Below are 26,484 nucleotides of genomic sequence, written 5' to 3'. Positions count from 1 at the left end.
ACATGCTGTTAGAGCGCATGGGCTCACAAAAATAATATTGTTCAGGGACAGATGTGCGAGTATCTTTAATAATCCAGAAAGTAGTAATGACCGTCAAGGGGGTTGAATACTTTTGCAAGGCACGGTATGTCAATTCTGAACACGAGTTCACCTTTGCTGAAAACCTATCACAAAACTGATTTAGGACGAAATTTGTCTGCCTCTCAATAGCAGAAAATGAACACGCTGCGGACAACGACAGTCCTGGATTAAATCTCAACTATTCTGTGCAAATGTGACAACACCTCTGTTTCTGAAAACCGATCTGCCAGTTTCACTGAATTCTGCCGTAAGCCTGCAGTCCCAAACGCTTACATGTCCTAAGTTCTTTTGCCCACTGACACGACACATTTGCAAGAAAAAGTATGAATATTACCGCCCATTATTGATCAGATAGCCAATCCAATCCCAACCAACCACCCCCCACCCCCACCCACCTAAAGGTCCTATTTCTGAGCATTTTTCAAAGATGACACTGGGGTGGAGCACAGCTAATATTAAAAGGTGACGTTGCTCTCTATACTGGAGCTAACAGATGACTGATTTTATACTTCTGACGCCTAAATTTGTTAAAGGTCGGGGGCATCCGGGTGGCGTGGTGGTCTATTCCGTTGCCTACCAACACAGGGACAAAAATAGCCGTGTCTGTTGGTGGGAAGCCAGATGTGGGTATGTGTCCTGGTTACTGCACTAGCACCTCCTCTGGTCAACCCTGTTAGGGGGGGAGGGGGAACTGGGGGGAATAGTGTGAGCCTCCCATGCACTACGTCCCCCTGGTGAAACGCCTCATTGTTGGGTGAGAAAAATCGGCTGGCGATTCCACGTGTATCGGAGGAGACATGTGGTAGTCTGCAGCACCTCCCCGGATCGGCAGAGGGAGTGGAGGAGCGACCGGGACGGCTCGGAAGAGTGGGGTGATTGGGGGGAAAAGACTAAGACAAAAAAAAAAGACTAAGGTCAAAAATGATTGTAGTGCTTAGTCGCAGAAAATGAACTGGCTCTCTTGGGAATTTGCCATATGGACAAATTATAATGAAGGTTTCACTACTGGAGAAACTACAGAGATCTGTCACATTTCATCTAAGAGGGAGGACGGGACACATCACTCGCTGCGAGAAGGCTGAAGAGAGGGGAGGAGGAAGGGAGCTGAGATGGAATACCCTGCCAGGCTTGTCAGCCAGCCTTCCCAGACAAACAGTAAAGCGGACGTGACCAGTTCCTCACAAGGGGGCACCAGAAGAAGAGAAGGAAAGCAAATAGGAGAAATGAAAGTAGAAAAATGAGAAACTTGACATAGGAAGTTCAGAATGGCGGCTGGCGACTCCACATGTATTGGAGCGGGGTAATTGGCTGGATACAATTGGGGAGAAAAGGGGGGGGAAATCAGCCCCCCCCCCAAAAAAAAGAAATTCAGAATGGCAAACAGCTCAGATGTCCAAATTCACAGGACAAAATCATGGAAACATGCACATATGTGAGACTTCTGCATATATGCACACACAAAAACACAAAACACGACAAATACGCTCACTCGTTGATAAAAGTTCAGGTCTATTTACCATGCAAAATAAATAAATAAATAAATCAAGGGAAGAATTGCAGCGCTCTTTACACATGCGTCGAAGATTTGTCTTTCCCGTGTTTTTCTTGTTGGCATAGAAACTAGTAGGTTTCGTCAAAGCCGCGGGCTGTGATTGTCCCCAATCATCTATGAGCATGAGCGGGCCTCATTCATATGGAGGACGCAAAGTCTGGGTCTGGAAATATTGAGACCACTAATGAGTTATCTGGGTTAATATGGGACGCTTCCTAATCAAAAAATTGGATTAGGGCATTTACTTTCCAGAGCACATTATTTTATGAAGGGGATAGGAGACGCTAATGACAAGTGTTTAAGTCCGAGTGTTTGGCCCATCACTTACAGGTACACTGCGATGGAGGTGGTGAATGGCACCTCCTGCTGCACACCACCTTTCACCCAACTGCAAAAGCCGTACATACTGACAAGCGTTTTCACCCAGTATCAACCACTAAAATCTGACAGTGAGGAGTTTCACCAGGGGGGAAGTAGCACGTGGGAGGATCATGCTATTCCCCCCGCCCCTCCGAACAGGCGCCCTGACCGACCAGAGGAGGCGCTAGTGCAGTGACTGGCACACATACCCACATCCAGCTTCCCACCCGCAGACACGGCCTATTGTGTCTGTAGGGATGCCCGACCAAGCCGGAGGTCAAGTCAAGTCCATTCTATTTGTGTAGCCCAAAATCACAAAATACACATGTGCCTCAGTGGGCTTAACAGCAACACAACATCCTGTCCTTAGACCCTCTCATCAGATAAGGACCAACTCCCTAAAAAAAAACCTTCAACAGGGAGAAAAAATAGGAAGAAACCTCAGGGAGAGCAGCAGAGGAGGGATCTCTCTCCCAAGACGCACACCGTGCAATGGATGTTGTGTTCATACAATTTACACAATACAACACTGAAAGAGGATAAACAGAATTATAATGGAATTTATGAGGAACATGATGTGCAGGATGCAACACGGGGATTCGAACCGGCGATCCCCGTGTCGGTAGGCAACAGAATAGACTGCCGCACCACCCGGATGCCCAAATGAGGAAATTTTGAGCCCACTCATCCATCCATCCATCCATCCATCCATCCATTATCCAGACCTCTTATCCTGCTTTCAGGAGGGGGATGCCGGAGCCTATCCCAGCAGTCACTGGGCGGCAGGCGGGGAGACACCCTGGACAGGCCACCAGGCTGTAAAATTTTCATGAATAAATATATTGCAAATTTTCCATTTTATACATGTGTTGTGCCAAATTCAAATCCAAACACAACATCAAATCCAGGCATTTGCAGTTTAACATTCAATGAACCTAAAAAGTTAAACATGCAGCCACTGCAGAATTCATTTCCCCCCCCGGGAAAGTAAAATAATGCTTTGAACATTAGCCGACTGCGTTGTACTTTTTACACTTATATTTACTTATTTAGCAGACACTTTTATCCAAAGCGACATACAAGCTCCTCACGAGCCAGCATAAACAAGCTGCTCCCTCAAAAGACGACGCCGCCTAAGGCGAGTTTGGGGAAGCCACTGGTTAACACAGTTAATACTTTCAAGTCTTGTGACTTCTACCTGTCAGGTTTTGCAAGAATGTCTTAAATAAATAGATAAATTTAAAAGAACACCTGGTAGAGTTTGAGGCCTTATCCTGAATCTACTTTTTTTAGGACAATAAACAGACCTTACTGTTAAAGTTGCACAAGGACATTTCAAAGAGTAACAACACAGAGATGCAGCTTTTGTCGATTTAACTAAGAGCAGAAGCACTTTCCAATGTGCTCACCCGCCACAGACTAAGCCATGGAGCTCTTTAATTCAATCTGCAGGATTAACCGGCTGCTGGAAGACACGGTGACTAGCTTTATCCACAGGCCTGTTAAACACTTCCCTATACAGACCCCCAAACCTGACTGATGGAGAAAAACACCGGCATTTCTGTTGCACAGGTCTGGTGCCGAGAGACGGGTCACGAAAGAGCCATCAACCTCACCGGACAGAAATAGACCCAGGGGGGAATCCCAGTCAAATCCAGTGCTAACCTCTCCGAGGCTTGCTGCCCCTGGCAATAATAACTACAGGATTACACCGGATGTAAGACCGGCGAGCTGGGAGAGCCACTTACATATTTCCTCTACTCACACTGGGAGAGGGCCTGCAGCTTCAGCATGGCTGACCTTCCAAAAATCCCAAAAATGCCTCCTCCCCTGACAAAGCAGTGTCTTAACAAGGGCAGACCAGCCCCGAATCCCCCAGATGCCCAGACTCTGCAAGCGGCATCCAGCCAACTGAGAGAACGACGCTCCACCAGGGCTCCACCCTCCGTACCTGTGACACCGCTAAGAAACTCCAGTCCTATGATCCGCCACAGCAACTAGCTGATTGCCTATTTTTAGCAGGGGTTAACCAAAGCACCTCTGAGGAGACGCATGATAACTCCCATTCAACCACTACTGGCGCTGTTGAGCACATAATGGCTTAGTCCCCATGGAGAGTAACCCCCACCAAGAGCATTTACACCACTAAATATATTCTTCTATCAATTCAAGTCAGTTTTATTTGCATAGCCCCCTATCACAAATTACACATTTGTCTCAAGGGGCTTCACAGCAACACAACATCCTGGCCTTAGACCCTCGCATCGGATAAAGAACAACTCCTTAAAAAAAAAAACCTTCAACAGGGAGAAAAAATAGGAATAAACCTCAGAGAGAGCAACAGAGGAGGGATCTCTCTCCAAGACGGACAACGTGCAATGGATGTTGTGTTTACGCAATTTACACAATACAACACTGAAAGAGGATAACAGAATTATAATGGATTATACATTTTATGACGAATATGATGCGCAGGATGCCAAGCAGTGTCCAGACGCCACCAGAACAGCCCGGGACCCATGCCACACGACCACCATCACCATGTAATTTTAAAAAAAATATTATTATTATAAAAACTATTGTTATCCATATAATTGCTGCACTATTTAGAGGTAGCCATCCCCTTAATTAGTGAAAAAAAAAACTGCCAGCTTGGTATTTCTGCTAATTAATATTAGTCAGATTGAGGGCGTCGTCATATGATGTATTGCCTTGGATTGTATTTAGACCTTCTGCAAAAACATGAATGATACTCCTGCATCGTCATAGTAGAGAAGCTCGCGTAACCGGGCACATATATTCCTGCCCGCTGCGGGATTCGAACCAGGGTTGTACTGCACCACGAGGCAACACCGCTAACCGCTCTAAAGGGCCCCCTGGCAACCGGCCAGGGAGTCATTTTGTAGGTTCTCCCCGTTGCCTGCAACGTTAAAAAGCCAAGCCTTTGTGTTCCATGTGCGATCACTTCTATTGTGTGTTCAACACAATACTAATAATGTTGACATAGCTTTATGCCTGTTTGTCAGATGGCTACAAGTCTTATAAAGTGATATGAGTAACACAACCGGTTAGGGTCCGTTAGCTGTGATGCTCGTGCTGCGACGCTTGAAATTGTGTTCGATAGCATTGTACAGAAGTTAACATGAGTTTCGAGGGTTACTAAAGTGAAATTTATGCCGAAGTTCTTTAGTTCGTTGTACCAATTTCAGCATTTTAACCCCCCAATAGACTCCCAGTCATTCTAGGTGGGCCCGTGGGCCGCACTCAGGACTCGTCCTCGCTCAGTACGGCCCGCGGGTCACTTTCCAAATATCAATAAACTGCTGGTTTCACGGGCGTTGGAAACAAACGGGACTTCTGACCACATCTGAACCGGATCCCAACTGTAATTATACCGTCTACTGATAGAGGGCGCTCCCCCCGAAACAGAAGAGGCCTGCAGCCAAGCAACTGCTTCCAGGTGGTCTCGTCTTGGACTTGGACAGCATTGTATTGTAAGATGGCGACAGGGAACGACCATCCCTGATCCGGGGGGGGGGGGCCTGGGAGTACATCTGTTACCATCTTACAATGCTGTGACTGCAAACATACCCAATCCTTTGTGAATAGTACACAAGGCCATTGAAACTCTAGTTAATGGTCACACCCATATTTACATATGAAACTGATCGTTGGTTTCGGCCGTTGTGCAACTGTGTTGTTTATAAGGGTGGGGACACCTGCAGTCAGTTGAGACTGAGGAGGTCACTTAGGGCCCAGACACACCAAACCGACTAGCGGCGACGAAGGCCGACCGTTGTGTCGCCCGCCGCCTGGGCCGAAAAGTAGCACTTGAACGCACCGCAAAGACTACAGCCGACGGCCAGCTAGCACGCACGTTCTGCACTGATTCACGAAGCTGAACAGCCCATCAGAGTGATCTCTCCGCAGATTCAACATGCTGAACCGGCCAAAAAGCTACCGACAGGGGTCCGACTAGTGCCGAATTGGCCGACGGCTGGCCAGGTATGTATGTCGGGGCCCTTAGATGAGTGATGAGACGTATCGGTCAGTAAACGTGTCCAGATGAAGTGATTCTACCTTCTCTGATTCTCTTACCTGGATTATCGAGCATGCACCGAGACACTATGTGTTTAGTGTGCCTGGGAACAAAATCAGCCATGAAGTCTGTGAATGTCCTCATTCATCCAGGTCATGGTTATCCAAAGGAGTTGAATCAAGTGTAACTGGACTTAGTATATATCAGTCACTGAGGAAGCCTCTTGGATGAGAGGTGAAACGTCTTCACGGATAAATACTAAGTCCAGTTGCACTTGATTCAACTCCTTCGGATCAGCCATGAAGGATTTCCACGTGAGTCGCCACTACAATACCACGCACAAAGACAAATATGGCGTGTACACCGGAGGTGCCAGAGCCTCCATCATCGCTGACCTCAAAGGAAAAGTACACCGACAGCAGAGCCTCTTCACCAACGCCACGGGTACACAGGAGTCCTCTGTCAAGGCCTCGAACGCTGGTTCCCTGGAGCTGGCTAAAGCAAAGAAGCCCTCGTCAGGCGGCGAAACAGTGAAGCCGTGTGCAGCAGAGATGGCTAAAGCTTTTGGAGACGATAACATGGCTGCGGGTGAGTTTCAATGGCTTTCAGCGGCTTCATCAGAGTATGAATGTGTGCGTGAATGGGTGAAAGCGAGGCATACACTGTAAAAAAAGCGCTTAGAGTGGTCGGTAGACTAGAAAAGCGCCATATAAAATGCAGTCCGTTTACCATGTTGAGCTAAATGCATGTTTATTTGAAACGCGTCATGGAATGGGAGGGCAGAGTAGAGATGCACCACAAACATGAATATTAGTTGTTGCACTTAGTGTGAATTTTAACTTTTGTACCGTGACTGCGCGGCACGGTGGCCCAGTGGTTAGCGCTGTCGCCTCACAGCAAGAAGGTCAAGGGTTCGAACCCCGGGGTTGTCCAACCTCGGAGGTCATCCCAGGTCGTCCTCTGTGTGGAGTTTTCATGTTCTCCTCGTGTCTGTGTGGGTTTCCTCCGGTTGCTCCGGTTTCCCCCCACCATCAACAAGACATGCGTGTTAGGGTTAATACTCCTGTCAGTGCCCCTGAGCAAGGCATGGCGAGACGAACTGGAGTTGGTCCCCGGGGGCTGCACGGTGGCTGCCCACTGCTCCTAGCTACACAGCTAGGATGGGTTAAATGCGGGGCGTATTTTCCCCACGGGGATCAATACAGTAGCTCAAAATCAAAAATAATAATAAAAAGACATTTATTGAATGTTGAGTTTTGAGACCCCATTTGCTCTGAAATAATGGCCTATCACTCAGGAATGTGGAGGTTTCGTTTCTGTGTTCAGCTCGTTAAATAGAAATGGTGGTACAATAAACTTTGATTGCCGGTATATATTTTACTCTTTCCATTAAATGAGTAGCTGTAATTGGTTGATTGAGTGATGGGGTTACAGAATCCCAATGGTGGAAGTGCACGGTCACAATCTGGCCATCTGGTAGTGAGGGTAAACAATTTTGTGGACTTCTCTATCATCGAAGTTGCCCATCCCTGTTCTCGGTGAATCTGCCCCCCGACCCCGACCCCGACCCCGACTCACCAACGCCACTGCAGCAAAGGCCATGTTGCTGGTTCAGTGGAAACCTATGGGAGACAACTGGCTAGCTTCAAAGCGGCTATAGGGTAACTTGGAGATTGAAAGGAAAAGAGGAAATATTCGTGACTGAAGAGTGGGAGAGGCAAAATGAGAGGAGGGAGGAGGAGGAGAGAGAGCGAGCACATCATGCGACTTGTCCGCTGTATAATCTCACAGCTCTAATTCCTGTTTAAAAAGCCTTTGACATTTTAGAGTTCATGTCTGTCCTCAGCAAAACCAGATTTGCAAATACAACACAAGTTAAGAGAACATTGTGCTGTAAATCTGGTAAATCTGGAGGATTATTCCATTGTAACCACAAAGGCGAAGCGCTGCACCCCCTCCCCTCCCCCCCGAGGAGCATCTTTTCCGCCACGTAAATCCCTGAGAGGCACAATAGTCTCATCCCCGTTTGCTGGCTTTAGTCAGGTAGTGGGCAGGCAGCAACAACAGCCCTGATGGCCTTTGAGTGATGCCAAGAGCAGCTTTACAACATCTCACCAACAAGCTGAAAGCCTAAATCTCTATCTTGCCGTCTGTTGGGAACTGGAACCAACGTCCATGAAAACAATGAAGCATTTACTCTTCGGCAAAGTTTAATGACACCCATCCATCCATTATCCAAACCGCTTATCCTGCTCTCAGGGTGGCGGGGATGCTGGAGCCTATCCCAGCAGTCATTGGGCGGCAGGCTGGGAGACACCCTGGCCAGGCCGCCAGTCCATCACACAGAGCCCACACACACACACACACATATATTCATACCTAGGGGCAATCCACCTGACCTACATGTCTTTGGGCTGTGGGAGGAAGCCGGAGCACTCGGAGGAAACCCACACAGACATGGGGAGAACATGCAAACTCCACACAGAGGACGATTCGGGACGACCCCCAAGGTTGGACTACCACAGGGCTCGAACCCTGAACCTTGTTGCTGTGAGGCGACCATGCTAACCACTGCGCCACCATACCACCCTATACATTATGAAGGAATAAAATTATAAACATATATATATATATATATATATATTCATATTTTCAGTATAAAATAGCCTCTACCAATCAGCAACAATAAACATATATCATGTATAAAGTAGAGCCACACAATGAAGTATCCTTAAAGGTAGGACTAAACTAATATTCCAGCATAAAAGAGAGTTGCAATAGGACATAACATTCCATTTATCACTGAGAATAAAGTTAGCCGATTCTCTCGGCCACTGCTGACAAATAGCACAATTTCATAACAGCCTTCACCTAATGTGCCAGTTAAGATTTTCTTACTTTAGCGGGGGGGCATATTCTTCTAGAACAAGATGAACTTCTCAGCCCTTTGACCGGTCAGCGTGTTTCTCTATTCATGAATAATACTGGAAGCAGCAGCATTAAAGAGCCTCTCTCTCTCTCCAGGCAAGGCAACTTTAATTGTGCAGCACATTTCAGCAACGAAGCAATTCAGAGTGCTTTACGTAAAACATAAAAGGCATTAAGGACATTTGGTAAAAGCAACACAGGGCAATAAAAAGACGTTTAGAAACAAAAAGATCCAGCAAAGGTACAGTGCGGCGTAAGATGATAATCAAAAACTTCAAATGTTATTTAATAAAAGGCGGCGGGAAACAGGAGAGTCTTCAGCCTTGATTTAAACAAACAGAGCTGCAGCAGACCTGCAGATTTCTGGGAGATTGCTCCAGATATGTGCTGCATAAAACCTGAAAGCTGCCCCCCCCCTCCCATGTTTAGTTTTGACTCTGAGGACAGAAAGCAGACCTGCTCCAGACCACCTGAGAGGTCTGGATGGTTCATCGTGTAGCAGGAGATCAGAAATGTGCTTCGGCCCTAAACCATTCAGTGCTTTACAACCCAAGAGCAGTATTTCTTTGACGGACAGGAAGCCAGTGTAAAGACCTCAGAACTGGAGGGATGCGATCCACTTTTTTGGTCTTCGTAAGGACTCGAGGAGCAGCGTTCTGAATCAGCTGCAGCTGTTTTGATCGCTTTTTTTTAAAGAGACCCGTAAAGACACATCGCAGTAGTCGAGTCGACCGAAGATAAATGTCTGGACTAGTTTTTCCAAATCCCGCTGAGACATAAATCCCTTAAGTCTTGATATATTCTTCAGGGGATAGCAGGCTGACTTTGTAGTTATCTTAATGTGGCTATTGAAATTCAGTTCCGAGTCCATAACTACACCAAGATTTCAGACTTGGTTTGTGGTTTTTGACATTACTGATCGCGGGATGCTGGAGCCTATCCCAGCAGTCACAGGGCAGCAGGCGGGGAGACACCCTGGACAGGCCGCCAGGCCATCACAGGGCATCGCTGCATTGGCTCCTAGTTAAATACAGAATTGGCTTTAAAGAGAAATAATAATAAATAAATAATGTTAAAAAAGCATCCAGCATCCCGCGACCCGAATTTGGATAAGCGGCTTGGATAAGAGATGGACTGAACATTACCGACTGTGGCCGAGCGTAGCTGATTTAATGGTTTTTCATCGGCTCCTAAGCCAATTACTTCACTTTTATCTTTGTTTAATTCAAAAAAATTCTGAGATATCCAATCATTGATTTGTTCAATGCACTTAGCACTTGTATGTGGTTATATTCCCCTGGTGATACAGTTACATAAATCTGCGTCATCTGCATAATTATGATAACATATTTTGTTGTTTTCCATAATCTGAACTACCAGGAGCATGAAGACGTTAAACAGAAGTGGCTCCAGAAGGGAGCCTTGGGAAACTCCACAGGTCATTTTTGTTTGCTCAGATTAGTAATTAACTATAGACACAAAGTAGTCCCTGTCCCTTAAGTGGGATTCAAATCATTTTTGTGGTACGGCCGAAAGTCCCACCCAGTTTTCCACTCAGTCTAGTGATATGGTGGGAAGTGGGAAGATGGCAGCGGAAATTCACATTTGCAGCGGCCTCAACCAGTACCGTCCATGCAGTGTCTTTGTCCACGTCTAAGTTTGTGTCTTCGTTCTATGGCTGGGAAAGCTGGTGCTGGATCGGCTAGGGGAGCTTGGTCTGCTGCGCACTGTGGGCCCAGGGACCACGGCCCTGCCTGGAGCTGTACCCGAAGAGGAAACACCGAGGGTGGTCTTACAGGATGCGGAAGTGGGGCAGGCTAAGCTAACTGCTAGCCCATGCAGACCGGCAGTTCCGATAACACCGAGGGCGGTCTGGCGGCGGCCTCGCGTAGTGTTGACTGTGTTTTTGGTGTCGTCGTTTGGCATGGAGGGAGGTGTGTCGAAGGAGTCTGGCTGGATATATGTGTTCTTATCGTTTGGATATGTGTTTTTGTCTTTGTGTTGCACTGCTGTGGGCTGGGGGGAACGATATTTCATTTCATTTCATGTGCGCAGGTGCATGGAATGAAATGACAAATAAATGTTCCTGATTCCTGATATGTTGTAGTCGACTGTGTCAAATGCCGCACTGAGATCAACGAAGACCGGGACTGAGATTCTGCCACTGTCTGTGTTTAAGCAGATGCCGTTAAAGACCTTAACAAGAGCAGTCTCGGTGCTGTGGTGTGGTCGAAATCCTAACTGGAAGACATAAAAACAGTTGTTTAGTGCCAAGAAGTTGCTCAGCTGCTGGAAAATGGTTTTTCTTACTTAGAAATGGAAGGTCTGATATGGGCCTATAATTGTTCATTGGTGAAGTGTCTAGATCATTCTTTTGTAAGAGTGGCTTGATGACCGCAGTTTTCATGGCCTTTGGTGCAAAACCTGAGAGAAGAGACATGTTGGCAATATGCAGAAGATCTGATGACATGCAATAAGAAACATTTTTGAAAAAGCCTGTTGGCAGAATATCAAAGCAGCAGGAGGAGGATTTCAGATGCTGTATAATGCCCTCCAAGTTGTTATGGTAGATGGAATCAAACTGTGTCATGCTATTTGAATTGATTTTAGGTGAACACAGGGACAACACATACCCTGTACCTAGTATGGAGGCACTGACTGCCCGTCTAATTTCCAGAATTTTGTCATTGGAGAAGGAGGCAAATTCATTGCAGGCCCTGGCATACAGAAATTCAGAGGCTACTGCCACAGGAGGGCTTGTTAGCCTGTTGACAGTAGCCAACAGGGCACGTACATTATTATAGTTTTTGGCAATGATGTCAGAGAAGCTGGACCGTCTTGCATTTTCAGTTCCAAACTATAAAGGCATGGTCTCTCTTCATAGATGTCATAATGAACAGTAAGATCTGTTTTTTACCACCTGCGTTCTGCTTTATGACACTCTCTGACTAGCGCGGCACATCTCCATGGAGATCTTTTCTTACCAGAGACCACCGTCACCTTAGTGGGTGCAATGGCATCGATAACGTTCGTAATTTTAGAATTGACATTATCTACAAGCTCATTAACTGAGACCCAAGAGAAGGTGGGTGTGGAAGAAAAAGCCTGAATAAATATTTCAATGGTGCTTATTATTTATGAGCAGGGAGATAGTACAGGAATGATTGGAGAGAGCAACATCAGCCACCAAAACCTTACAACTGTTCAGACCCTTGGAGATACTTAAGTCCAGAGTGTGCCCCTTGTTGTGTGTGGGCTCTATCACGTGCTGAGTCAGTCAATAGTTATCAGCAACACAACATATTTCCTTAGTTCCTCTGTCCTGGGGGTTGTCAACATGGACATTTAAATCACCAGCAATAACTACAGTCAAAGTCAATACAGCTTACAGACAGCAGTTCAGTTAAGTCATCAAAAAAGCTTGCATTGTATTTAGGTGGCCTATAGATATTTACAAATATAACCCGAAAAGCGGCATTCGACTGAAGAGCCACATATTCAAGAGAAGCAAAATTTTGGCAACTCCACCTCCTTTCTTATGCACTCAAAAATCTGAAGTTGGTGGGGGTTGTGCTGTTGCCTTAGTCTAACCAACTTTCAGTTAAAAACATAAAAATTGAGATTGTGCTTGATGACAAAATCACTGATTAAAACTGTTTTTCCTGCCAAAGACCTGATGTTCAGTAACGCTAAATTGAGTGTGTTAAGAGTATCTGCCCAATTTTTTTGCGACAGGCTGTGGCCGCTGGTGTACAAGTGGAGTCAGCTTAGATAAAGTAGCTGTGCGCTTTGAGTACATGTTGTTCTTCTTGACGCTGGTCAGAACAGGAATGGTAGACCTTGGAGCTGCTCCTCACTGTCTGGGGTGGGCTGTATCAGCAGCGGTGGGTCCATACCCAGTAAGCAGAGGGAGACATGAGCTAAAAGGGGGGTGTGGGGTAAGGATCTAGTAGGTACTAGTAGACAGCATGCCCTGTAATGCTGACTGCAGGGAGATTGCCCTTGGTTTGTTTGGATAAGTGGGAACTTTTGGTGCCACATAGTAACGTCTCGTCAATCCCTTGCATCTGCATCCTTAGCTTGTGTGAGATATCTCTGAGAGGTGAGGAGGGAGGGGGCGGCTGGGAATGGTCCATGATGTTGTCCTTGTTGTCCTGGGTAGAAAAAAATTCTCTACTTTTCTAAGATTTTCCTGACCCCTTTCCAAATACCAGCAATGGGGTGCTGGAGGTTATAGGTGAAGATGGCAGTAAACATGTGGACCCCTACTCTATTTAACCCTGTCCATTCTGAAATGGTTTCGTTGCTCCCACAACAGGTTGAAGTTGTCAATGAAGCTCAGTTTTTGAGCAGTGAATGCAGAGAAAAGCAAGGTATTTAATGCCAGCAAGCATTAAATAGTGACTGAAAGTTTCAATTCCTTTCCCTGAGCTGGGACTTGTTGTAGAATGTCCATTAGGGATATGAAGTCCCTTTATAACAGCTCTGAGCCGTCATTCCAGGACTAGTGTCATTTGTTCCAACATGCACGATAAGCATGTCCATGCCTGGATGGTTGAATAACACTTGGGGACTGGACCTGACACAAATATCCGAGCTGGGACTTGTAGAATGTCCATTAGGGATATGAAGTCCCGTTTTAACAGCTCTGAGCCATGTGTCATTCCAGGACTAGTGTAATTTGTTCCAACATGCATGATAAGCATGTCCGTGCCTGGATGGTCGAATAACACTTGGGGACTGGACCTGACACAAATATCAGAGTTGGGACTTGTTGTAGAATTTCCATTAGGTATATGAAGTCCCTTTTTAGCAGCTCTGAGCCACGTGTCATAATTTGTTCCAACATGCACAATAAGTGTGTCCGTGCCTGGATGGTCGAATAACACTAGTGGCAGTATGTGAACCATGTCGCTAACCGTAGCCTTGGGTAGACAAGACAGTTTTCAAAACTTTGGCTCTAACTTCTCTTATTATATGGTCACCTACCAGCAGATCCTTTAGTTTGATGTCTTGTCTGGCATTGGTTAACTTCTTTTTCGAATGTTGGGTGCATGTTCTGCTGTGATGCTGTCTTTTTTGATGATGTGTCATTAGCTTTAGCGGCTATTGATCTGTTATTTACCTCCGGGTGCCATCGAGGGACGCTCCTGCTGGGCTTAGCTATATCATGGGCTGTGGCTGCATGGGTCTTGGCATTAGCTCCTGAACTAGCGAAGCTAATGCTAGCTGTGCCGATACCATTGCACTCACTGACAGGCAGCTTATCCAGAACAATATACCTGTTCTCCAGCCAAACCTCTGGTGAGACATTAGTGGAAATGAGCTTGTTGTGTCTGACTCTTCTTTTACCCCAGACAACATCTGTCCAGAGCTCAGGGTTTGACACTGCAGGGGTAAAACAGGTCTTTGGTCTTGTTCCCCAGTGTAGCCAGTAGCACATATCCAGATCTGTTGTGGTGTCGGTCTCAAGCGGGTTCAGGGAATGGTGACATGGGGCTCATTATGTCCAAAAGCTGCGCCGCAACACGCTTCATGTCCCTGGTTCTGATCGTCAGCCGGTTCTGGGACATCAGCGTGGGAAACAGCAAACAGTGTCAATACGTTTTTCGTCCTCCTGTATTTGTTAGAGTGCAGAGATTCGTATTTTTATTTCAAGCTCTGTGATTTTCTGGCTGAGCTTGGCACAGCTGGTGCATCCAGTGGGAAGGGGAAGGGAGGGGAGGAATTTCTTCCCAAAGCAAATCAAAGCATCCAGCTGTCAAACTTCAACTTTCACTGAATAGGATTACTATTTGCTGTCATTATGCATGCTCCAGGTAAGAAAATCACAGAAAGGTGAATCAGTTCATCTGATTGTTAAGATGGTGACAGATGTACTCTTAGCCCCCCCCCCCCCGGTTCAGGGATGGTCTTTCCCGCTTCAGATAGATGGCCTCCTTATGTGGTACATGTCAGTACATCTGAGGGTACATCTGTCGCCGTCTTACAACACTGCGATTGCAACCATTCCCAAATCCTCTGTGAATAGTGCACATAGCCAGTGAAACTCTAGTTTAATGGTCACGGCAATTTGCATATGAAACCACTGTATTGTTTATAAGGGTGAGGATACCTGCAGTCAGGTGAGACTGAAGAGGTCACTTAGACGAGTGATTTCACGTTTCTCTCCCAATAAACATGTCCAGAGCAAATGATTCAACATTCTGTGATCACTACATGCTGTTATGTCAGCTCTCTCCTGTTGTAGTCACAACTTTCTCACAATTTGTTTCGGTCAAGTTGTCAAGTTGTTTCCTGACATTCAATTGGCACTATTCATTATTTCATTTGTCAATGGGTCGTCACCCCTAAGAAGGGAAAAGAAAAGAAAGCCGCTATTTTTTGTCATTGTGCGGTTACAACGAAATTTGTCTTCTGCGTTTAACCCATCCTATTGTATAGGAGCAGTGGGCAGTTGTGGTTAAGTGCCTGGGTATCAACTCCAGTCCTTTTTCCATTGCCTTGCTCAGGGGCAGAGGTAGGGGTATTAACCCTAACATGCATGTCTTTTTGATGGTGGCAGGAAACCGGAGCACCCGGAAGAAACTCATGCAGACACGGGGAGAACATGCAACACTCCACGAAGAAAGGACCTGGGACGGCCTGGGGTTCGAACCCAGGACCTTCTTGCTGTAACAGTGCTAATCACTAAGCCAGCCTGCTGCCACTGAGGGGTGAGTTTTTCTTTTTTCTTAAAAAAAAAAGTCACCTCTAACTGAATGTCATTACCTCCCTGAATAGGATCGCTGTTTGCTGTTATTTCAGGTCTCTCCTACTGTACTGTACAACTATCTTCAACTTGATTCAGTCAGTGGTTAGCCAAAGCTATTAAGCATGAATGAGTGTGTATTTAAAACTGATTAAAGTAAAATTAAAGGCTTTTAGGAGGACACTATGTTTTTTCTTAAATGTTTTCAACAGCTGCCGTCACTAAAGTCGCCAGTTAACGTGGTCACACATTAAACCGAAACACAGGGGCAGCGAGAGGCCTTCCTTCTCTAAATACCTTAAATTCTGTTTAACATGGCATAAGATAGGGGTTGGCAACCTATGACACGCGTCCCCATGGAGGCACGTGAGGCCATTAACACGAGCCCACGGAACAATTCAATAAAAATGTATTTTTAACATACGTTTTTGATAAAGAAACTTTTTTAATATAAAATTTAGCCTAATGGTGAACTAAATAAACTATTCGATTTAAAACAATACTGAAATAATTGATTACTCTCAAAATACACCATTGTTTTTGACAGCAAGAGAGTGCACACAAGTGACGTGATCTATCATGCCCCTCCTCCTCCTCCTCCCTCTGATCCACCCACAAGCGCAGCATTACAGCGGTAGTGACAACGTAGCATAGCTAGCTAGCTTTCTTTCTTGCTTCATGTCAAGACCACCTGATGATGACAGAAGCAATATTGTCTAATATTTTCCTCTTTCAGCCGTCTTGGACAAACGAATTTGGAATTATTTTGCCAGAGGACCTAGCTGTGTGTACTCTACTGCGAAAAAGTTGTGTGTCATGACATTGTGATCTGTAGTGAGAGTAGGGTGCAGGTTGAGGAGAGCCTGGAGAGGTGGAGGTATGCACTGGAGAGAAGAGGAATGAAAGTCAGTAGGAGCAAGACGGAATACCTATGTGTGAGTGAGAGGGAGGACAGTGGAATGGCGAGGATACAAGGAGTGGAGGTGACAAAGGCGTATGAGTTTAAATACTTGGGGTCAACTGTCCAAAGTAACAGAGAGTGCCGAAGAGAGGTGAAGAAGAGGGTGCAGGCAGGGTGGAGTGGGTGGAGAAGAGTGTCAGGAGTGATTTGTGACAGAAGGGTACCAGCAAGAGTTAAAAGGAAGCTTTACAAGATAGTAGTGAGACCAGCTATGTTGTATGGTTTGGAGACAGTGGCACTGATGAAAAGACAGGAGGAGGAGCTGGAGGTGGTGGAAATGAGGATGTTAAGATTTGCATTGGGAGTGACGAAGAAGGACAGGATTGGGAACGAGTATGTTAGAGGGACAGCTCAGGTTGGACAGTTTGGAGACAAAGACAGACAAGATTGAGATGGCTTGGACATGTGTGGAGGAGAGATGCTGGGTATATTGGGAGAAGGATGCTGAATATGGAGCTGCCAGCCAGGGAAGAGGAGAAGAGGAAGGCCAAAGACGAGGTTTAAGGATGTGCTGAAGGACAACATGAAGGTGGCTGGTGTGAGACGAAGATGCAGAGGACAGGAAGAGATGGAAACGGATGATCCACTGATCCTCCTTGGCTAAGTAGTAGTACTGGTAGCAGTAGTAGTAGTACTAGTAGTAGTGGCAGCAGTAGTAGCAGTAGTAGTAGTAGTAGTAATAGTAGTAGTAGCAGCAGTAGTAATAGTAGCAGTAGCAGCAGTAGTAGTAGTAGTAGTAGTAGTAATAGTAGTAGTAGTAGTAGTAGTAGTAATAGTAGTAGCAGCAACAGAAGTAGTAGTAGTAGTAATAGTAGCAGTAGCAGCAGGAGTAGTAGTAGTAGTAGTAGTAATAGTAGCAGTAGCAGTAGTAGTAGTAGTAGTAGCAGTAGTAGTAATAGTAGCAGTAGCAGTAGCAGTAGTAGTACTAGTAATAGTAGTAGTAGCAGCAGCAGTAGTAATAGTAGCAGTAGCAGCAGTAGTAGTAGTAGTAGTAGTAGTAGCAGTAGCAGTAATAGTAGCAGTAGCAGTAGTAGCAGCAGTAATGTCAACACACGGCCTTTATTATAAAATGTTGGAGCCATACCAGCGCAACATATACATGCAGGGACATGCATCTTTGCATGCTTCCACTCACAGGCATAACAACACAAATGTGCACCAACAGATACACAAAAATACCCTCACCGCAGCCTTACCCCGCCCACCGGGGCTCCAGAAACTGGGAGCGATTGTCCTCTTTTTCCACTAGCTGGGTCACTGCTCTGGTATTATTAACCAGAGCCGGCATGACGTATCAACGCTTTACACTACGAAAGCGCTCACCCGACACAGCGGTGTAAAATTAACACCACGCATACAAATAGCTTTCCCCGTTACAAAAAGAAAACACAAGTCAAAAAGTGCTTTATAGAGGCGCGTAGCAAAAAAACTCCTTTACAGCCCACCCAGAATGCCTTGTGTTTTGAAGCAGATGCGCAAAATGGGGCTTCTTCAATTCAAGTTATTGTCATTATACTGTAAATCAAGATAGACTGTGACCTCTCAAATGGCCTGTAAAAAACAGCACAAATATATATATATAATATATATATAATATAATATAATATTATATATATTGGCCGAATACAATTATCGTATTCAGCCAACTACCCCACTCTTCCGAGCTGTCCCGGTCGCTGCTCCACCCCCTCTGCTGATCCGGGGAGGGCTGCAGACTACCACATGCCTCCTCCCATACAATGTGGAGTCGCCAGCCGCTTCTTTTCACCTGACAGTGAGGAGTTTCACCAGGGGGACGTAGCGCGTGGGAGGATCACACTATTCCCCCCCCCAGTTCCCCCTCCCCCCTGACTAGACACCCCAATCGACCACAGGAGGCGCTAGTGCAGCGACCAGGACACATACCCACATCCGGCTTCCCTCCCACAGACAAGGCCAACTGTGTCTGTAGGGACGCCTGACCGAGCCGGAGGTAACACGGGGATTCGAACCGGCGATCCCCGTGTCGGTAGGCAACAGAATAGACCGCTACACTACCCGGGAAAAACAGCGTAAACATTTTGAGCGAACCATGAAATAACAAGGACAAATAAACAACAGAACAAGAGATACTAAGAAAGAAAGGGCTTCAGAGGCCTATCAAAACCATACCTGGTTCCTCCTCCTACTAGACTACTTTACACTCCACAACAACCTTCAGGGGTTGTTTTTGGACTGGGTCATCGAGTGGGTTGTGTAGAACATCTGTTTTTTCACAAAACTGGACAGTTTTTCAGGAACCGGTTTGGCATTTACCAAGTCGCCAGCGAGGCAACTTCCTCCAGGTGAATTTGCATTGGGGCTGAGTGAGGGTGACAGCAGTGGGGTCACCAAACGGGAAGCAGAAGCCCGTCATCACTCCACGTCACCGGGAACACAGGCGGGCCTCCACCCCACCTCCGCCAGCCTGAGGTGACTCCGCAAATATTAATCTTCGCTGAGCACCGTGGAGCAACACCGGCAGATTAGCGAGGCGACCTTACCCCGAGCCGGCCAAATCACCCACCGGGGCGATCCAGGAGCCCTTTCATATGCTCCATACCAGCCAGATACCCATGATGCTCCGCTGCACACACAGCTATGCTTGTCATGTGCCGTGCAACATTTTACATTTGCCAGTTGCGTGGGTTCTGCACATAGCAGCTGGGTTTGTTGTGCCCACCGTGCCCCTTTGTTGCAGTGCTGATAAGGGGAATTTGGCAGATTGCACAGAGATCGTGCACCACCACCCCCCCCCCCCGGTTAGTCTGGGGCACCAAAACAATGCATAACCGGGTACTGCCGTGCATTTTCATATGGATTTTCACAGTAATAAAGTCTGCAATGAAATATCGCTAGTTTGAGTGCAAATAGTTGTAGGGCGCTCATAGGACGGGTTTTATATTGTATGTATTTATATATTGTCTGTTGGCAGCGTGTCAACAGCAGCTGTACAACGTCGTCCCATATTTCATCTGAGCGGCGCCGCTTGGCTTTGGGTTTGCCGAGCAGCCAGTCGCCACAGATTTCCTTCACAAGGGCGGTGTTACATCTTCGTTAAAGCGGCCCCTGAACTTTGACGTGTTCATTTTAAAGCTCTCGCTCACACACACACGGGTCGTTTGCTGTTTTCCGTTTTAACAAACGACCCAACGACTTGCCGATGGATGTTACAATCGAGCGACGCTTGCAAAGGGAATACAGTCGACCGGTCGCTTTCAATGATATTATCCATCCATCCATCATCCAACCTGCTTATCCTGCTCTCGGGGATGCTGGAGCCTATCCCAGCAGCCATTGGGCGGCAGGCGGGGAGACACCCTGGACAGGCCATCACAGGGCCCACACACACACACACACACCCGGGGACAATTTCATACGGCTGATTCACCTGACCCACATGTCTTGTGGGAGGAAACTGGAGCACCCGGGGGAAACCCACGCAGACACGGGGAGAACATGCAAACTCCACACAGAGGACGGACCTGGGACGACCCCCAAGGTTGGACTACCCCGGGGCTCGAACCCAGGACCTTCTTGCTGTGAGGCGGCCGCGCTAACCACTGCACCACTATCTTAACTGCGTCAAAACCAACCACTATAAATAAACAGTACCCACCTTTGTTTCAGGGCTGACGCGGATCTTCAGGACATGAGTTCATAGTATAAATCAAAGTAAAGTATCACACTAAGTTCTAGAGGGTAGTGTATATATCTGAACATATTGCTCATATTAATAGCTGGTTGCCTAATGATGGTCACTGGCTGAAGAGTGCAGTTTACCCACCTTTTGTATTTACCACTACATCGCTGCATACTATGCAAGTATTGGACAACTGATCAGGCCAACTGTCAGCTTAATGAGCTTTTAGTTTAGTAGTAGTAGTGTAGTGGTAGTAGTAGTAGTAGTAGTGGTAGTAGTAGTAGTAGTGGTAGTAGTAGTAGTGGTGGTGGTAGTAGTAGTAGTAGTAGTAGTGGTGGTGGTAGTAGTAGTAGTGGTAGTAGTAGTAGTAGCAGTAGTGGTAGTAGTAGTGGTAGTGGTAGTAGTAGTGGTAGTATTAGTAGTAGTAGTAGTAGCAGTAGTGGTAGTAGTAGTGGTAGTAGTAGTAGTGGTGGTAGTAGTAGTAGTAGTGGTGGTAGTGGTAGTAGTAGTAGTAGTGGTAGTAGTAGCAATAGTAGTAGTAGTAGTAGTAGTAGTAGTAGTAGTAGTAGTAGTAGTAATGTAGTAGTAGTAGTATGGTTACTAGCTAGTGTCTGAGCAGTTGTATGACTTCAGATACCCCGTGCTGCGGAGGGGAAGCGCGTGCATTATCCACCTGCATTGCCCAAAACATCGTCCCCCTCCCCGTGCTGCCCGTGTGCCCGTGCTGCCCGTGTCCCCGTGCTGCCCGTGTCCCCGTGCTGCCCGGCAGCAAAAAGCCGCTGTCAGACGTCAAAGTTCGACTTACCAAAACAAAGTGGGTCCACAATGTCTGCGAGCCGGGCTTACGATCAGAAGGGTTTAGACGTCCCGCTCAGACGGCACAGAGCAGCGGTACCGTGTGTCCGTTGTGTTCCCTTCCTCTCACCGATCCATGCCATGCTCAGTCCAGCGCAGCGCGGTACATGTGACGGCCCCGACCTCCGGATCTAACAGGACCTCCGGATCTAACAGAACCACGTCTCGCAAACGGCGGCGCCGATGTGAAGTGTGTCCCATGCCGGCCCCCCTCTCCCTCTCTCCCCCTCTCTCTCTCTCGCGCGCGCTGTCTCTCTCTCGCGCTCTGTCTTCCGGTACGCGACCCGCCGGTCAGGGCGCCGGTGACGACGGCGGCGGCGCTGCTCGCGGCGAAACCGGAGAACATCTGTCAGCTCCAGCGCGCGCGGACACCCGCTTCATCCGTGCGTGCGCCTTCCCCTCACGCGGCCACGGCCCCGCCCCCCGGCGCTCGGTGTAGTAGGACGGGGGTGGTGGGGGTTGACCCTACGCCCCCTGGTGGCGGCGTCCCCACCGGGGGAAGGAGGGGGGCGGGGGACCTCCGTCCACTCCTCCGCTCACTCACTGGGTTTGGAGACGTCATCAGGAGACAACCCTCGCGTGAGCAGGTGTTGGTCTGTCAGGCTGGCCACGAGCCATCACACACACACGCGCTGACAAGCCCACTGACCGCAGATATATATATATATATATATATATATATATATATATGCCCTCTGTCTTAAAGGGACCGTCTCTTCCGCATGGCGGATATCTCGCCTCAAAGTAGGTCACTGCAAGGTCCTTAAACATGCTCAGAATCCCCAGGATCGTTTTAACTAGAAAGGCTTAAAACTATTATATTTGACAACGTTTCTTATAACAAAACTTTTGATTTAACCCAGCTTCACAAGCTACAGCCCAGATACGGCCAACATCAATAGAATATTTATTCAAACCTCTGTCTGTCCAAGTTAAAATGGAAAAGTTGGTGCACATGCTAGTGTTAAGCAATTTATTTTTGCCGAGCTGAATTCCTCACTACATAAACACGTTACCAAATACATTCATTGTCTTCTGTCGCAGAGCCACTGAGCAGCTCCAGTGGATAAATGAAAATAGTCTTAATATGGAAATGAACCTGCCATTACACACAGTATCAAAAAGCCTGCACTGAGGTTTAATCTTACATTGCATTCCAAGTGGACAGGCAATTTTTCGATGAGCTCCACTATATGTGTACCAGGTACACATCTGGAAATATATATATATAACTTGTCATTCAAAATTATCATAATTGCAATCACACAGAGAGAAAGCTTTGAACTGCCTCATGAGAATGTGATATGTATTGTTTGACCTGTATAACGGCCACACCCCCATATGCAGACCTGAGAAGGAGGAGACCAGTCCTAAATTTGTAAGCTTGAATGTTTTCGTAGGTCGAAGCAACATTTCAGATTCACAACACATGTGTCTGCAGCCAGGCCAACGTGTACCCAAGCTCTGCCAAAGGACAGAAGCTAAGCAGGTGTGGACTTGGATGAGGAGACCTCTCGGGAAAACTGAGTTGCTGCCGGAAGTGGTGTTGGTGGGCCAGTAGGGGGCAGTCTTCCCTCTGGTCCTAGTAAAAACAAGAAATATATCGAATCCCAATGCCCCAGTGCAGTGACGGGGACACTGTGCTGTAGGAGATGCCGTCCTTCGGATGAGGCGTTAATCCGAGGTCCTGACTCACGGTGGTCCTTAAAGATCCCAGGGCACTTATCGCAAAGAGTAGGGGGTTTGCCGGTGTCCTGGCTCTCTCCATCTGGCCACCTAATCATCCCCCCGTGTAACTGGCTCAATGATTCCTCCCTCTCCGCCTCAAGCTGATGTGTGGTGAGAGTTCTGGTGCAAAATGGCTGCCGTGCATCACCCAGGTGCTGCTGCACATTGGTGGTGGTTGAAGTGAGTTACCCCCTTCAATGTGAAGCGCTTTGGGTGTCTAGAAAAGCGCTATACAAATGTAATGGTTATTATTTTTGTTTTTTTATATACATTTATTTCTGATTTTTCCCTTTTTCTCCCAATTTAGTGGCCAATCGATCCCTATTTCAGTTCAAACACCCACCCTCGTACTGCATGCGTTCGCCAACTGCGTCTCTCCGGCCGGCAGTCTCGAAGGAGACGCCTCGTCACTTCCGTGACAAGGCGACTGACTCCAGGCCGAACCACTGCTTCCCATCAGGAATAAAAGAATAAATGCATTAAAATAGATTTCCTCATATACCATTTTGAAGAAACTATACGTTTTTACCAAAATAATGGGTATTAAAGTGGCAGTAAGCTATCCTGGGTGTAAGTTAGCAAGAGCTAGCTATATATTTGAGAACGAACGGAAAGAATCCGCCCTCTCACTTCTGCCTAAGAGCCTCATGAACCCGCAGACTGATTGACAGCAGGAGGGGACCAATGGGGATGCCATTCGTCTCATCGCAGATAAGTAATTATGATCATGTCTTATAAAACAACGTAGTGGTGAATGGAAGAACTACCCTCCGATCACATTTAGAGCTTCTCTGCAGCCCTGCCCAACAAACCTAACTGACTTCCTTTCCAGGTATAGGGTAGGTAGATTATCCTTGTAAATGTAGCCATCCTGTATAAACGATACTGTATGGTATGCTATCAACAATTAAGTACCGATTTGTTTGTGGAAAAAAATTGATCAAAAAAAAAATCAAACTTGAAGATGAATAATTAAGAAAGACCATTTTCAGAATAGGCTTGGATTTAGACCATTTGAATTGTCAACATCCTTTATTTCCTCAGACTGGGAGAAAATTCAATAAAAGTTTAATATGCGAAGGTGGGAAGGTCAAAGTTACCATCTTCTTTCTGAAAAGCCGACGACGCTGCAGGTTCGCGCAGTGCTCCTCAGTCTGCATGCCTGAGGAGTCGAGAGGCTGCGGCAGCATCTGAGAGCAGAAGGTTCCCCGCTTGACGGCGGGCGGCGTCGTGAGGGAAGTTCACAGCGAGTTCATTTGGTCTCTCAGTAACAGGAACAGCCTCATGGCACAGCGTGGAAGGACGGACACCACGGGGTATGGGGCAAAGTGGTCTTACTTCAAGGCGCATTTGTCCATCCGACTCGCGCGCAAGCAGCGCTAAACTTTGTCTCTCTTTTTCAAATACACTCCCAAAACAAAAAGGTGTCGCGTGCGTTCATGCCTCTTTGTCTCGTGGAAGTAGATTCTTTAGTTTCCTTCGATGATTTATTTGAATTACGTGTACCTGCTGAGCGTTCTTAGAAAATCCTACCTAATTGATGACTGCACGAATTCACGTTTGAGGCGGCCTCACCCAGTACCGTCCATGCAGGGTCTTTGTCCGCGTCTGTGTTTTAAGTTTTGTCTTCATTTGATGGCTGGGAGAGCTGGTGCTGGATCAGCTTGGAGAGCGGGGCCAGTGGTGGATCTAGAGATTTTTTCCTGGGGTGGCAAGACTGTGTCCAAGAGGTGGCAGCTGCCACCCCTTGCCACCCTGTAGATCCGCGCCTGTGAGGGGGAGGGGGATTCTAAATCGGCGACTTCTGTTTGAGATGAGTTTGGTGCGGGTCTCATTGACCTTCACCATGCATGTACATAAAATATACTTTAAAAACATATCTGATTTATAAATGGGGTGGCAAGACTGTGTCCCAGAGGTGGCAGCTGCCACCCCTTGCCACCCTGTAGATCCGCCCCTGAGCGGGGCAGGCTATAGCTAACTGCTAGCCCATGCAGACCGGCAGTTCCGGTAACACAGAGGGTCTCACCTGGGGTTTCTCACAGGGGGGGGGGGGCAGAGGTCATCTCGCTGTGCTTTAGAGACAGCAGGTAAAAAAGAAAAATCTTGGGAGACCTGCGAGTATCTTTGTTTTGTCGTTACTGGGTTTCTGTTTCTGTTGAGTCATTTGTTTTGAAGTGGTTTTTATAGAGATGTCTGTGTGAGTGCCATAGGGGGTCTATTTTATGCAACGGCTCAGATTTGCAATTTCGTGTCTTCTTATAGTTTATCATCACCGTGCAAAGGTGTTGGATATTAATTTGTTACAAGTGAAGTTTTGGGGCTGATATATATGAACGCACCTGTGCGAGGACCAACAGACGAGGCATCCATAACAACCTCCTCTACTTAAACACAGAGACCGTGCGTGCATGCGTGCTTCAGTGGGACGGTGAGCCTGCTGACTCTTCTGATCCTGTGGCCCTCTGGAGCTTTGAGTGGGACTAACTAGCTTGATCTCGGTAATACTAATGATTCACTTGCCCTCTCAGCAGAGCCCCGGGGTTCAACCTGTGCTTTGGGAATACCCCTCGGTAGTACGTGTGCCATTTTAGCATGCGTGACTTGATTAAGCATGACAAAGCACTTAAGGCTATTTGCACGTTGCTGGCCAAGCCAAGCATGTGCACACAGACTCATCAAATTCACAAAATTTTAAAAAAAAATCAACCCAGTATTTTGCTGGTGTAAACCTATTGTACGAAGGAGAAATCACACAGCACCAAGCAGCCCCATTGCGACTTGTGACAGTCCCGTTTCCGGTATGGGAAGATGGCTGCGCGAATTCGCGTTTGCAGCGGCCTCACCCAGGGCCGTCCACGCAGTGTCTTTGTCCACGTCTGCGTCGAAGTTTTGTCTTCGTTTGAGGGCTGGGAGAGCTGGGCAGGCTAAGCTAACTGCTAGCCCATGCAGACCGGCGGTTCCGATAACACCGAGGGCGGTCTGGCGACGGCCTCACCTGGCGTTGACTGGTGTTTTTGGTGTCGTCGTGAGGAGTGCGGAGAGGTGTGTCAAGGGTGTCTGGCTGGGAGAGCTGGGCCTCAATCGGCAGGGAGAGCTTAGTCCAGTGGGCCCGGGGGGTCACGCCCCCAGGCAGGGGGCGTGGTCCCCGGGCCCACCGGACGGAGGAGGAGGAGGAAACGCCGAGGGTTGTCTGACAGGACGCGGAAGCGGGGCGTGCTAAGCTAACTGCTAGCCCATGTAGACCGTCGGTTCTGGCAGTCATCCTGGCTGGCGTTCGTTCCCTTGGACAGTGATTTTGGATATATGTGCTAGTGTGGCTATGTGTGTTCTTGTAGTCTTTGGATGTGTTTTTGTCTTTGTGTTGTAAATGACAAAATAAAGCGTTCCTGATTCCCGAAGTGGGATTGAAAAGCACTTCAGTTGAAATGCCATTTAAGTCGGCACTTGCACACAAAACAGCATTATCAAGCCGAGGAGGCTCTTCAGCCTTTGGTTCAGTCCATTGAAAGGCATAATGTTCTGCGGGTGTGCCGATGAATACCCATCTCCACTCATCCTCCTGTTG

General features: G+C 47.2%; 1 protein-coding gene across 1 annotated transcript in view; it reads right to left on the bottom strand.

Annotated features, from left to right (window-relative positions):
- The window catches only part of camkk1a (calcium/calmodulin-dependent protein kinase kinase 1, alpha a), a 112,352-nt gene extending 90,846 nt beyond the window's left edge, over positions 1-21,506 (bottom strand). Inside the window, exon 1 of the mRNA XM_056284409.1 lies at positions 21,139-21,506. The gene's annotated coding sequence lies outside the window, so the exon portion shown is untranslated. The remainder of the gene's footprint in view (positions 1-21,138) is intronic.
- Positions 21,507-26,484: the final 4,978 nt, after the last annotated feature.

Source organism: Lampris incognitus, chromosome 8, assembly GCF_029633865.1.
Source record: "Lampris incognitus isolate fLamInc1 chromosome 8, fLamInc1.hap2, whole genome shotgun sequence".
In the NCBI taxonomy this organism is placed as follows: Eukaryota; Metazoa; Chordata; class Actinopteri; order Lampriformes; family Lampridae; genus Lampris; species Lampris incognitus.
Note: the sequence above shows the minus strand (reverse complement) of the source record. Positions and strands in the feature narration are given on the sequence as shown.